General features: G+C 47.6%; 1 long non-coding RNA gene across 2 annotated transcripts; it reads left to right on the top strand.

Annotated features, from left to right (window-relative positions):
* Positions 1 to 3,089: 3,089 nt before the first annotated feature.
* On the top strand, positions 3,090 to 4,898 carry LOC126498069 (uncharacterized). 2 transcript variants are annotated; one of them, XR_007590764.1, is made up of 4 exons: positions 3,090 to 3,250; positions 3,799 to 3,880; positions 4,302 to 4,498; positions 4,621 to 4,898. It is a non-coding gene; the product is annotated as an uncharacterized lncRNA (long non-coding RNA). The 2 variants fall into 2 exon arrangements; XR_007590765.1 differs by having other exon boundaries at positions 4,302 to 4,898.
* Positions 4,899 to 9,160: the final 4,262 nt, after the last annotated feature.

Here is a 9,160-nt window from a genome sequence, read left to right as displayed (position 1 = left end):
GCCACAGTGCTAAGATGAGGAGAGAGTTGTGGGAAGCAGTGTGGGAAAAGACTTTTATTAACTATTACTATCTAATAATCTCCAGGTGTGCCAAATTGCCTACACCCAACGTTGGCAGCATAGCCCTGGCTACAAGACCAGGGCCAGGCTGCGTTTCTTTACTGTGAGCCAAAATTCAAACACCCTGACAGCCCCAGCTCCTGGTAGCCCACCGAACACACAGAGAGAGCAGCAAGTGTTGTTGAAAGGATGGAAAGAAAGGCACAGGTGGAAGAGAGATTTAGTTTTGACATCATAACTGAAGAAAAGGTATATGGGAAAAGACTAAGCAGAGACCCCTTAGCCAGGAAGCGACAGTCCCGTCCCATGTGCCTCTGTACATCTATAAATATTGCTCAAAGCACTGTGAGGCACAACGGTGACTATGTTAAAAGTCATTGATCTTGGCAAACCGTGTCACATGGGAGAAGGGAAGGGGGAACAGAAAGCAGAGAACAAGCTGGGAACAAGGCTCCAAGCAAGGACCTTGGATTCCTTGGCCTCATCTTGTCTCCACAGATACTATGACAAGGAGATTTACTATCCCAGCTTGCTGATGAGGACATTCGGTCTTGTGGGCATGATACGCTGATAAGAGGGAGACTTGGAACTTGAGCCTACAACTTTCTAATGGTGAAATCTAAGCTCTTTTCATAACTTCATGATAAGCCAAGAACTAAAGATCAAGTGAATTAAAGAGGATCCGTTGGCCACATCTCCTTGGAAGTGGCAGGAAAACTAATGGGCACGAACATGAGCCTCAGACAAGCAAATCTGGATTGAATCTTCTGAACGATGACTAATGATGTGGCCGGGAGTGTGTCGCCACTTTCTCTAGGTCTCAATTTCCTCCTCTGTACAATGGGGATAATAGCAGTCACCCTCTCATCAGGCTGCTATGAACACAAAATGAATTAGTGTTTATAAAGCACTTAACAATGGGCCCAGTACTCAGCAAACACTCCACAGAGATCTGTTACCGCTACCGACTCTACACGTTCAGCAATTATATTTAAAACATAGCCTGGGCAGGTCTGGGCCCGTGCGTGAAACAAGAGTTTTGGGTTGCTCTATTTTCCACCCTGTTGCACAATCACCTGCCCTGTCCCGAGGCCACAGCAGTGCCCGCCTTACCTAGATCCTACCGGCAACTCCTCCCTCTTTTACAACATAATGTTTTTCTTACTCAAGGTGTGTGGGGGGGGGGAAATGTATAGAAAGTCCTTGGGGCTAAAGAATGGGAGGAGGTGGGGAGGAGTGGCTTTTGCGAGAAAAAGAGCACAGTTGAGCTGTGCATGAAGGCAGGTGTCCACCTGACACCACAGGACACATCTCACAGCAGTGGGAACAAAGTAGGCAGAGAACTGGGCTGCGTGGTATAACGACCTTAGGAAGTCAAGAAAAGAAACTCGGGACTTCATTGAGGATGGCGCGTTAGCGGTGGGTTTTAGGAAGATGAGCCTGCACACATGGAGGATGGCTTGCCAAGAGAGCCACGGGGTCAGGGAGTTGGCTGTCAGTGTGCTGAAGAGTCCCACAGTCAGACACAGGTGGGTGTCCATTGAGGGCAAAGGAGAGTGTTTAGATTGCTGTAATGTGCATGTGTCTGTACCTGCCCATCTATGCAAACGTTACATAACTGCTGGGAACATACAGGCAGGAGCACTAACAGGTCTTATGTCGAGTGCTTGTTCTGTACTTGAGGGTTTGTTTCAGCTTATGGTTCCACATCACAGTACCTGTGGAGGGAAGGCAGGGCAAGAACTCAAGGCAGGAGCCTAGAGACAGGAACTGAAGTGGAGGCTGCGGAGAGGTGCTTTCTCAGGATGCCTTCTTAGAACAGTATCCAGGACCACCTGGCCACATCAATCACCAATCAGGAAAATGCCCCCCACACAAGTGTACAGGTCAATCCGATGGCAGCATGTTCTCAATTGAATCTTCTCTTCCCCAGTGATTCTTTCTTGGGTCAAGTGACTTAAAACTAGTTAACAAAGTACTTCATAAGCACTAATTTATTTTGTTCTCATATCAATTTTAGAGGGGTGCTATTAAAATCCCCACTTCACTGAAGAGGAAACGGAGGCCTAGAGAGCTTGGCAACCCAGTCAAAGTCGCCCATATTGCTAGTAATAGCGTTGGCACTACTCAACTTGGATTTATTCACTCCAGAGCCCATGCTGTTCCTGTTACGCTATATACTCAATCCTGCAACTCGCTTCCTGGCTCAGCCTTGCCTAGATTAGGGATTTTTTTGGTAGAAATTTCAGGATAGTCTGCTATCATGGAAATAGCAGAAGGCCCTGAGGTGCCACAGTAATGAATGTAGAATCCAGGCTCACTCACAGGCTAAGGGATGTTGGGTGTGAGCTTATTTTGTATCTACAACTTAGAGCTTACAGATCCATCTTCCAGGCCTGGTACAAAGAATTCAAGAGCCTATAGAGCATCTCCATACTAAGTCAATAAATAGTAGTTAATAATACTAATATCTATAACTACTACTGACAATAATATAAATATTAATAAGAGGGCAGCCAGGGCAGACTGAGGAGATGACTACAGATTGAGTCAGCTAAGGAGCGGTTTGTGTCGGCTGCGCTTACCTGCTGTGAAGAGCCATACGACTTATCAAATACACCCAGTATTGTCAGGTAGGGGAGACAGAAAAGACCCATTCAGTGCCGCTCAGGACAACAGAACTCATACAGGGGAGTCTGTAGAAGCTTTCAGTCACTGGATATAACCCACGTTAAACAGATTTCTTTGGGAGGTGGTAGAAAGCCGTCCCTGAAGGTTTTCCAGGGGAGGCCCGTGAGATCCACGAGAAGAAGGGGGTTGCAGCAATCACCCTCAAGCTTAGGCATGCCAGGATTACCTATAGGGTTTTAAAGCCTCGCTCTGTGCCCAGGACCTTAGCTTCATCCTGCTGGGGTGGAGTCAGGGTGTCGGTGCCTCTGATTGGTTCTGAGGTAGTGATGCCGGCCCCGAGTGAACAACCTTTGTACAGCCGCTCCTAAGAGCAGGGTCATTCGGCCAGGCTCGACAACCCTTCCTGAAATTGTAGAGGACTGGAAAAATTCTGAGTTGTCACAAGTCTGTCATCTTGGTGAATGTATTTAATCTAAAGGAATGACATTTATTCTAATACTTTAGGCACCCTCCTGTCCCTGATGCTACTCTTTTTTTTTTTTTTACGAGAAAGATGATGGTAGGTTTTGTTTGTTAGATTAATTTTTGTTCTTTTGGTTTTCCAAGATAAGGTTTCTCTGTGTAGCCCTGGCTGTCCTGGAACTCACTCTGTAGACCAGACTGACCTTGCACTCAGAGATCTGCCTGCCTCTGTGTCCCGTGATAGTGGTGTGAGATGGTAGTTCTTTTGTGTATTTGTTTCTTAGTGTTTGGGGTGGAGTTTGAGGGGTTTTGTTTGTTTCTTTGGTTTTGTCTATTTTATTTTACTTTTTGAGTCAAAGTCTTACGTAGTCCTGGCTGGCACAGAATTTGTTATGTAGACAAGGATGTCTTCAAACTCACAAAGATCTTCTGTGCTAAGACTAAAGTCTTCAGCCACAACGCCTGGTACATCACTTAGTGTCTTCACGCAGTAAAACAATCATCGGACAGCCACAAGCCAGTCCAGAATTTACAACAAACAAAGAAGCTTCCCAGAAATCGAAGAAGCGCTGTTTTTTGGTGTGTGGGCACCTGCAGTGAGCAGTTTCTTGGAGATCTTAAATGTCTTCTTCTTTTTCTTTGTAGTACTAAGAATTGAACCCGGGTCCTTGAGTGTGCTGCCTGATCACCGAGATACACCTCCAACCCTCCAGTGTCTTTCTAAAAGGTATTGCTTGTCATTTTTGTGGGGACAAATGCTTGCACCGAACATATTGGGCCTTTCATGAATGTTTCCGTATCATTATGTATATCCATTACTATGAACGGCTTCCCAACCTGCAGCCACGTCCTCCAGGAGGATCCTTACAAGAGGACGGTCTGTACCTCATTAGAGCAGGCGGCTGCTGTCTTGTAACTATTTTGCTGTATCTGCAGTACATGCTCAACCCATTAGCTGTCCCTTCTCCTTATGCTAGTAGTTTCTCCACCCATGCCTGCAGAAGGCCCGGCCACCAGGCCCATCGAATCAAAGCCATCATTATACACATCCATTTAAATCAATGGGCTGTGACCCGGGTACCATGTTATTTGTATCAAGAAATGAGGGCATAGGCATGGTAAGTGCAGAGATTTGCCTCTTCCGATAGGAGCTGATAATGACAGCATGGTCCTGAGTTTGGGATGAGGAAGGACATATCTATGGCAACTGCTGACGACCGAGCATCAGGTTGGCTCACAGCATCCACCAGAAAACGCCTGGGGAAGTTGAGCTGGAGTTCCTGTTGGAGCTTTCTCCCTGTGGCCACTCCTCCCGAGACTGAACTTCCAGCTTCTCCTTCCCACTGTGAGCATTTTAAGATCATGGGATAAATAGTGGTACCTCTGCTGGAAGTGTCTTACCTTCCGGCTGTTCTCAAGGATAGTGTTTTTACTCTAGGGCTGTTTTGCTGTTCTCCCCCATCGCAGAGTTCGGAGGCAACCCATCCCCAGACTAAGGACCTAGAAGGACACCTTGAGACAAATATACTTGATTATGAAATGTGGGATATGGGGGCAACCCCACTTCCAGAGCCAGCTTCTCAGTAAGCTCCAACAGCACGTGACGATTTACCAACAGAATGTGCCTTACTTTACAACAATGTACCCCGTTCCTCCTCTCTTGGTCAGCGTCAGAGACAAAACCATCACTTTACTTCTACATTTTGGGGGATGGGTCACTACTATCTTATGTAATTATGAGTAGGTGTGTGTTATTTCCAGCATTTTCGGTGGTTTTATTTGTTCTAAGTTTTGTCGTGCTGTCTATGATCCGGCTTTGCAACTTGATCTCGCATCTCCTCCATTGATCCAAGACTGGTCTCTGGACAGACTGAGTCCTTCTACCTAGGGCCCAGCTCAGCTTGTAGGGAGTTGAGGCTGAATATACAATGCGATGGGTAATCTCAGCTGTCAAAATAGTGAGATCGAGAATCAGCTAGGGGTCTCCGGGCATGCCTGTGGGGGACATTTTCTTAACTGGGGTGGTGCCATTCCCAGTGCTGGGATGCTAAGATCCCATACTGAGCAAGAGCATTCGCTGCTGGTACTAAAGGCATGTGCCATCATGCCTAGACCTTCCTCTCCTTTCTCTCTCTCTCTCTCTCTCTCTCTCTCTCTCTCTCTCTCTCTTCTCCCTCCCTCTCTTCCTCCCTCCCTTCCACTCTCTTTCTTTCTCTTTCAAGACAGGGTTTCTTGTGTAGCCTTGGCTGTCCTGAAACTCGCTCTCTAGACCAGGCTGACCTCAAACTCAGAGATCTGCCTGCATCTGCCTCCCCGAGTGCTGGGATTAAAGGCGTGTGCCACCACTGCCCAGCTCTTCTCCTTTTTAATCTTCCAAAACAAAACAAAGAGCTCTCATCCAGGCCAAAGGGTCTTGTTTCTGGAGAGCATAGGATCAGGAGGTGCACCAGTGGCAAATGATAGGCAGTTTGGAGAGGCTACCTCCATTTTGGCACCTACATCCCAGTTACCAAGTCGTTCATACCAGTGACTTTCCTCCTCCTACAATGAGGCAATCTAGTTTCTTCTTGGTGATGACACCCTCCTCAGTCCCAAAGTAAACATTAAGGAAGATATCTTGGAGGGCCCAAGCACGCTCACACAGTCAGTTGTCCATTTCAAGCATATTTATAAATATAGTATGTGAGAAGCCCTTTCTGTCCATAGTCACACAGGAAAGAAAAGTCTATCAGTACTGTGTGTACATGCGTTCTCTCTCTCTCTCTCTCTCTCTCTCTCTCTCTCTCTCTCTCTCTCTTTCTCTTTCTCTCTCTCTCTCTGTGTGTGTGTGCATTCGAGAGGGCAAGAGTGTCTGTGTATGTGGTGCATGCCTCTCTCTCTCTGTGTGTGTGTGTGTGTGTGTGTGTGTGTATGCATGCTGTGTGTGTGTCCCCACCGTGCGTCACATGTGGAGACCAGAGCAGGAGGACATGAGGTGTCTTCCTCTCTTGCTCACCTTCTTATCACCTTCAAACAGGATGTCTCACTGAACCAAACATCCTCCATTTCTAGAAAGACTTTCCAGAGCAAGCGCTTGGGATCCACCATCTCCACCTCTAGTGCTGAGGTTACAAACACATGCATCCATGCCCACCCTACGCCAGGGCTTTCCTTGGTCCTCCTCTGTCTCCTGTGATGTGTTTCTCCTCAGCCTTCCTAGATGCCAATGGTAGAGTTCTCCACATGGTTCCAAGATGGTCCCCTGAATCCATGGCCAGTTCTGTCGGTGGTGGTCTAGGTTTTTACCAATCCAGTGAGTATTTGGAAATTAGGGAAAATATTATATTCTCACCAGTGGTGGACTGTGGCGAACTCCCTGACCAGCAGGAAAGAACAGCCACCAGACGAGGATTCTTCTCAAATCACACTTTATTGGAGCCTCTTGGTTATAGGGAGAGCAGAAAGCAAGGGGCCCCGAGCTCTGAGCTGCAGCTGCTTATATAGGGAGTCTGCCTAGCAACCTTTGATACTTTGATACTTTAACTGCTTTTCTGGAGACCCACCTTCTGGAAAGAAAGCAGGGGAACATCCCTGTCAATTACAGACCACAAGGAAGTTCCCCTGCCAGTCAGGGGAAGTGTGGGCAGCTAGATCACAACAACTCATCCTGTTTTCTGGTGGAAGAACTGCAACCTTTATTATGGTATCAAGCGAGGCCGGGGCCAAATGCCATCTTGTAATGGCAGCCACTCAAATCGGCTCCCAGCAGTTCCCCCTTTCTGTTTTTCTCTGTAGGCCAGTGAGAAGGTCTTACTCCAGTTCAGGTCCTCACCTCATGATGCAAGGACCGATCAAAGGAGGCCTAAAACTCCTGGTACTCCTTCTCCCGTGCAATGGAATAAACTCCTGGGCGGTGCAAAGGCAGTACTCAGAGTAAAAATTCATACCTTCCTCAGTGCAATGGAGAATTTCTCCCTGAGAGTGCAAAGGCTATGCAAGGAACAAACCTACTGGCCTTTTAGGACAGATAACCATACTTGGGGTGAATCACCATTCTCCAAAGAGGCTAACGCTCGTAGAACCGCAACCTTATCTCGAGATGTCTGAGCTCGGGGGCAGCATTTTAGCCATAGGCAGATTATACATCCCCAAACAAAAGGGGGGGGGCTTCCTTTTTTTTTGTATCTTCTTTTTTATTTTATTCCACCACCAATAGGTCATCTCGGAAAAGAGGGACTGAGGAAGCCTGCAGCCAAACCGAGCTTGTTGCTCCAAAGGAATCCACCAGTGTGTTATCCTTTGAGCAAAGTTCAAAAGTGTCAGATGGTGAAACACTACATGCTAAGTGTCAAACAGGTTCAGCTGGGGCTTGCGAAATTGAAATGGGCACCGAGCAGAACACAGCAGCAACGTCCCAGTGAAGGACTCAGCAGTCGAGCCAGGGTCACAAGAAGCTGCTTCAAAAAACGGGGGGAAACCGAGGTATTGTGGCGAACAGGAACAGTGAATAGTGTTGGAAGTAATCAGTCTATTCCCAGTATGTCTATCAGTGTCTGCAGCTAAAGCAGCAGTGTTAACAGTCTTCCAGATACCTCGGATGACAAGAGTGAGCTTGACATGATGGAGGGAGACCATAGATTCTTGCCTCCAGAAAATCCCTCAAGATTGAAAGATGAAGAAACTTCTTTTCCAGGAGGCACATAATGGACCAGCGGTAGAAGCACAGGAAGAAGAGGAGGAGCAAGATCATGGTGTTGGCCAAACAGGAATCGGCTTAGGGAAGGCAGACAGTATTCCCCATCTCTGCTCCGCCTGAATCCGGATTGTCACCGCCATCGTCATCAGGAACAACAGTGGCATCATCTTCGACAGGATCAGCAGTATCAGCATCCTAAAGAGTGGCGGAGTCATTTTCATGATGGACTTCAACAGTTCTGGTCAGGTGACTCGAGACACAATGAGGCACTTCTCGATCCTGGGGAAAAACACAAATAGCTCCCCTGGACCTCCAGATAACGGGGTCCGGGCCATACCATTTATTATCCAACACATTCTTCCACATCACTTTCCCTGCCCCTTCCGGGGAGGTGTGGGCATGTCGGTCGGCTGCCGTACGACCTTTGTCATCCATTATCAAAAAATTAAGAGTAAAAAGGTCCATAGCAATCCTATTCCTGGGGGACGCAGTCTCAGCCATTCCCCCTCTTTGTTTTTGTAAGAGCTCCTTGAGGCTGCGATTGGCTCTTTCCACTATCCCCTGGCCTTGGGGGTTGTAGGGCAGACCAAAAGTGTGCTCGACCTGGAGTTGTGCACAAAAGGCACGAAAACCCTTGGAAGAGTAGGCAGGGCCATTGTCTGTCTTTAAATGGACAGGTTTTCCCCATGCCGCCCAGGCCTCCAAGCAATGGGTCTTCACATGAATAGATTTTTCCCCCGCCAAGGGGTGGCAAAAATGACACCAGAGTAGGTGTCCACTGAGACATGAAGGTACGTGATGCGGCCAAACTCCGGAACATGAGTAATATCCATTTGCCATAAGGCATTTGGTCGCAGACCCCGGGGGTTGATGCCAACATGAGGAGGATGGAGAAAGGTGACACAAGAAGAACAAGCTTTTACAATACTTCTAGCATCATTCCTGGTCAGGGCAAATTTCCTCCGTAGGGTGTCAGCGGGGACATGATATCTGCAACCTCCATCATCCTACCCACAAAATCTGCAAACGGCTCCACAGGCCCTTGGATAATTTTTGTCAAATTTCCAGCCACCTCCCCCTTATTGGGGAGCGCCTTCCAGGCCCTGTAATGAATATCACTTATCTGTTGATAGACCTCCATAGGAAGTCCAACCTGGTTGCCAGCGAACTGTCCTTGTCCCAGAAGCATATCAGCTGTCCAATCATGATAACCATTTTGAGCATTAACTCTAGCCTGGGTATGGGCTCTATCGGCAACCAGAGACTTAAAATCTAGAAATTGTCCCTTAGTCAAGCAGGCCCTGGCCAACTCTGTCCAATCTGTAGGCGTCA

This window comes from Alexandromys fortis, unplaced genomic scaffold (genome assembly GCF_014885135.2).
Source record: "Alexandromys fortis isolate MF-2015 unplaced genomic scaffold, M_Fortis_MF-2015_v1.1 scaffold_13, whole genome shotgun sequence".
NCBI classification, from domain to species: Eukaryota; Metazoa; Chordata; class Mammalia; order Rodentia; family Cricetidae; genus Alexandromys; species Alexandromys fortis.
This window is presented reverse-complemented; position numbering and strand designations above follow the sequence as displayed.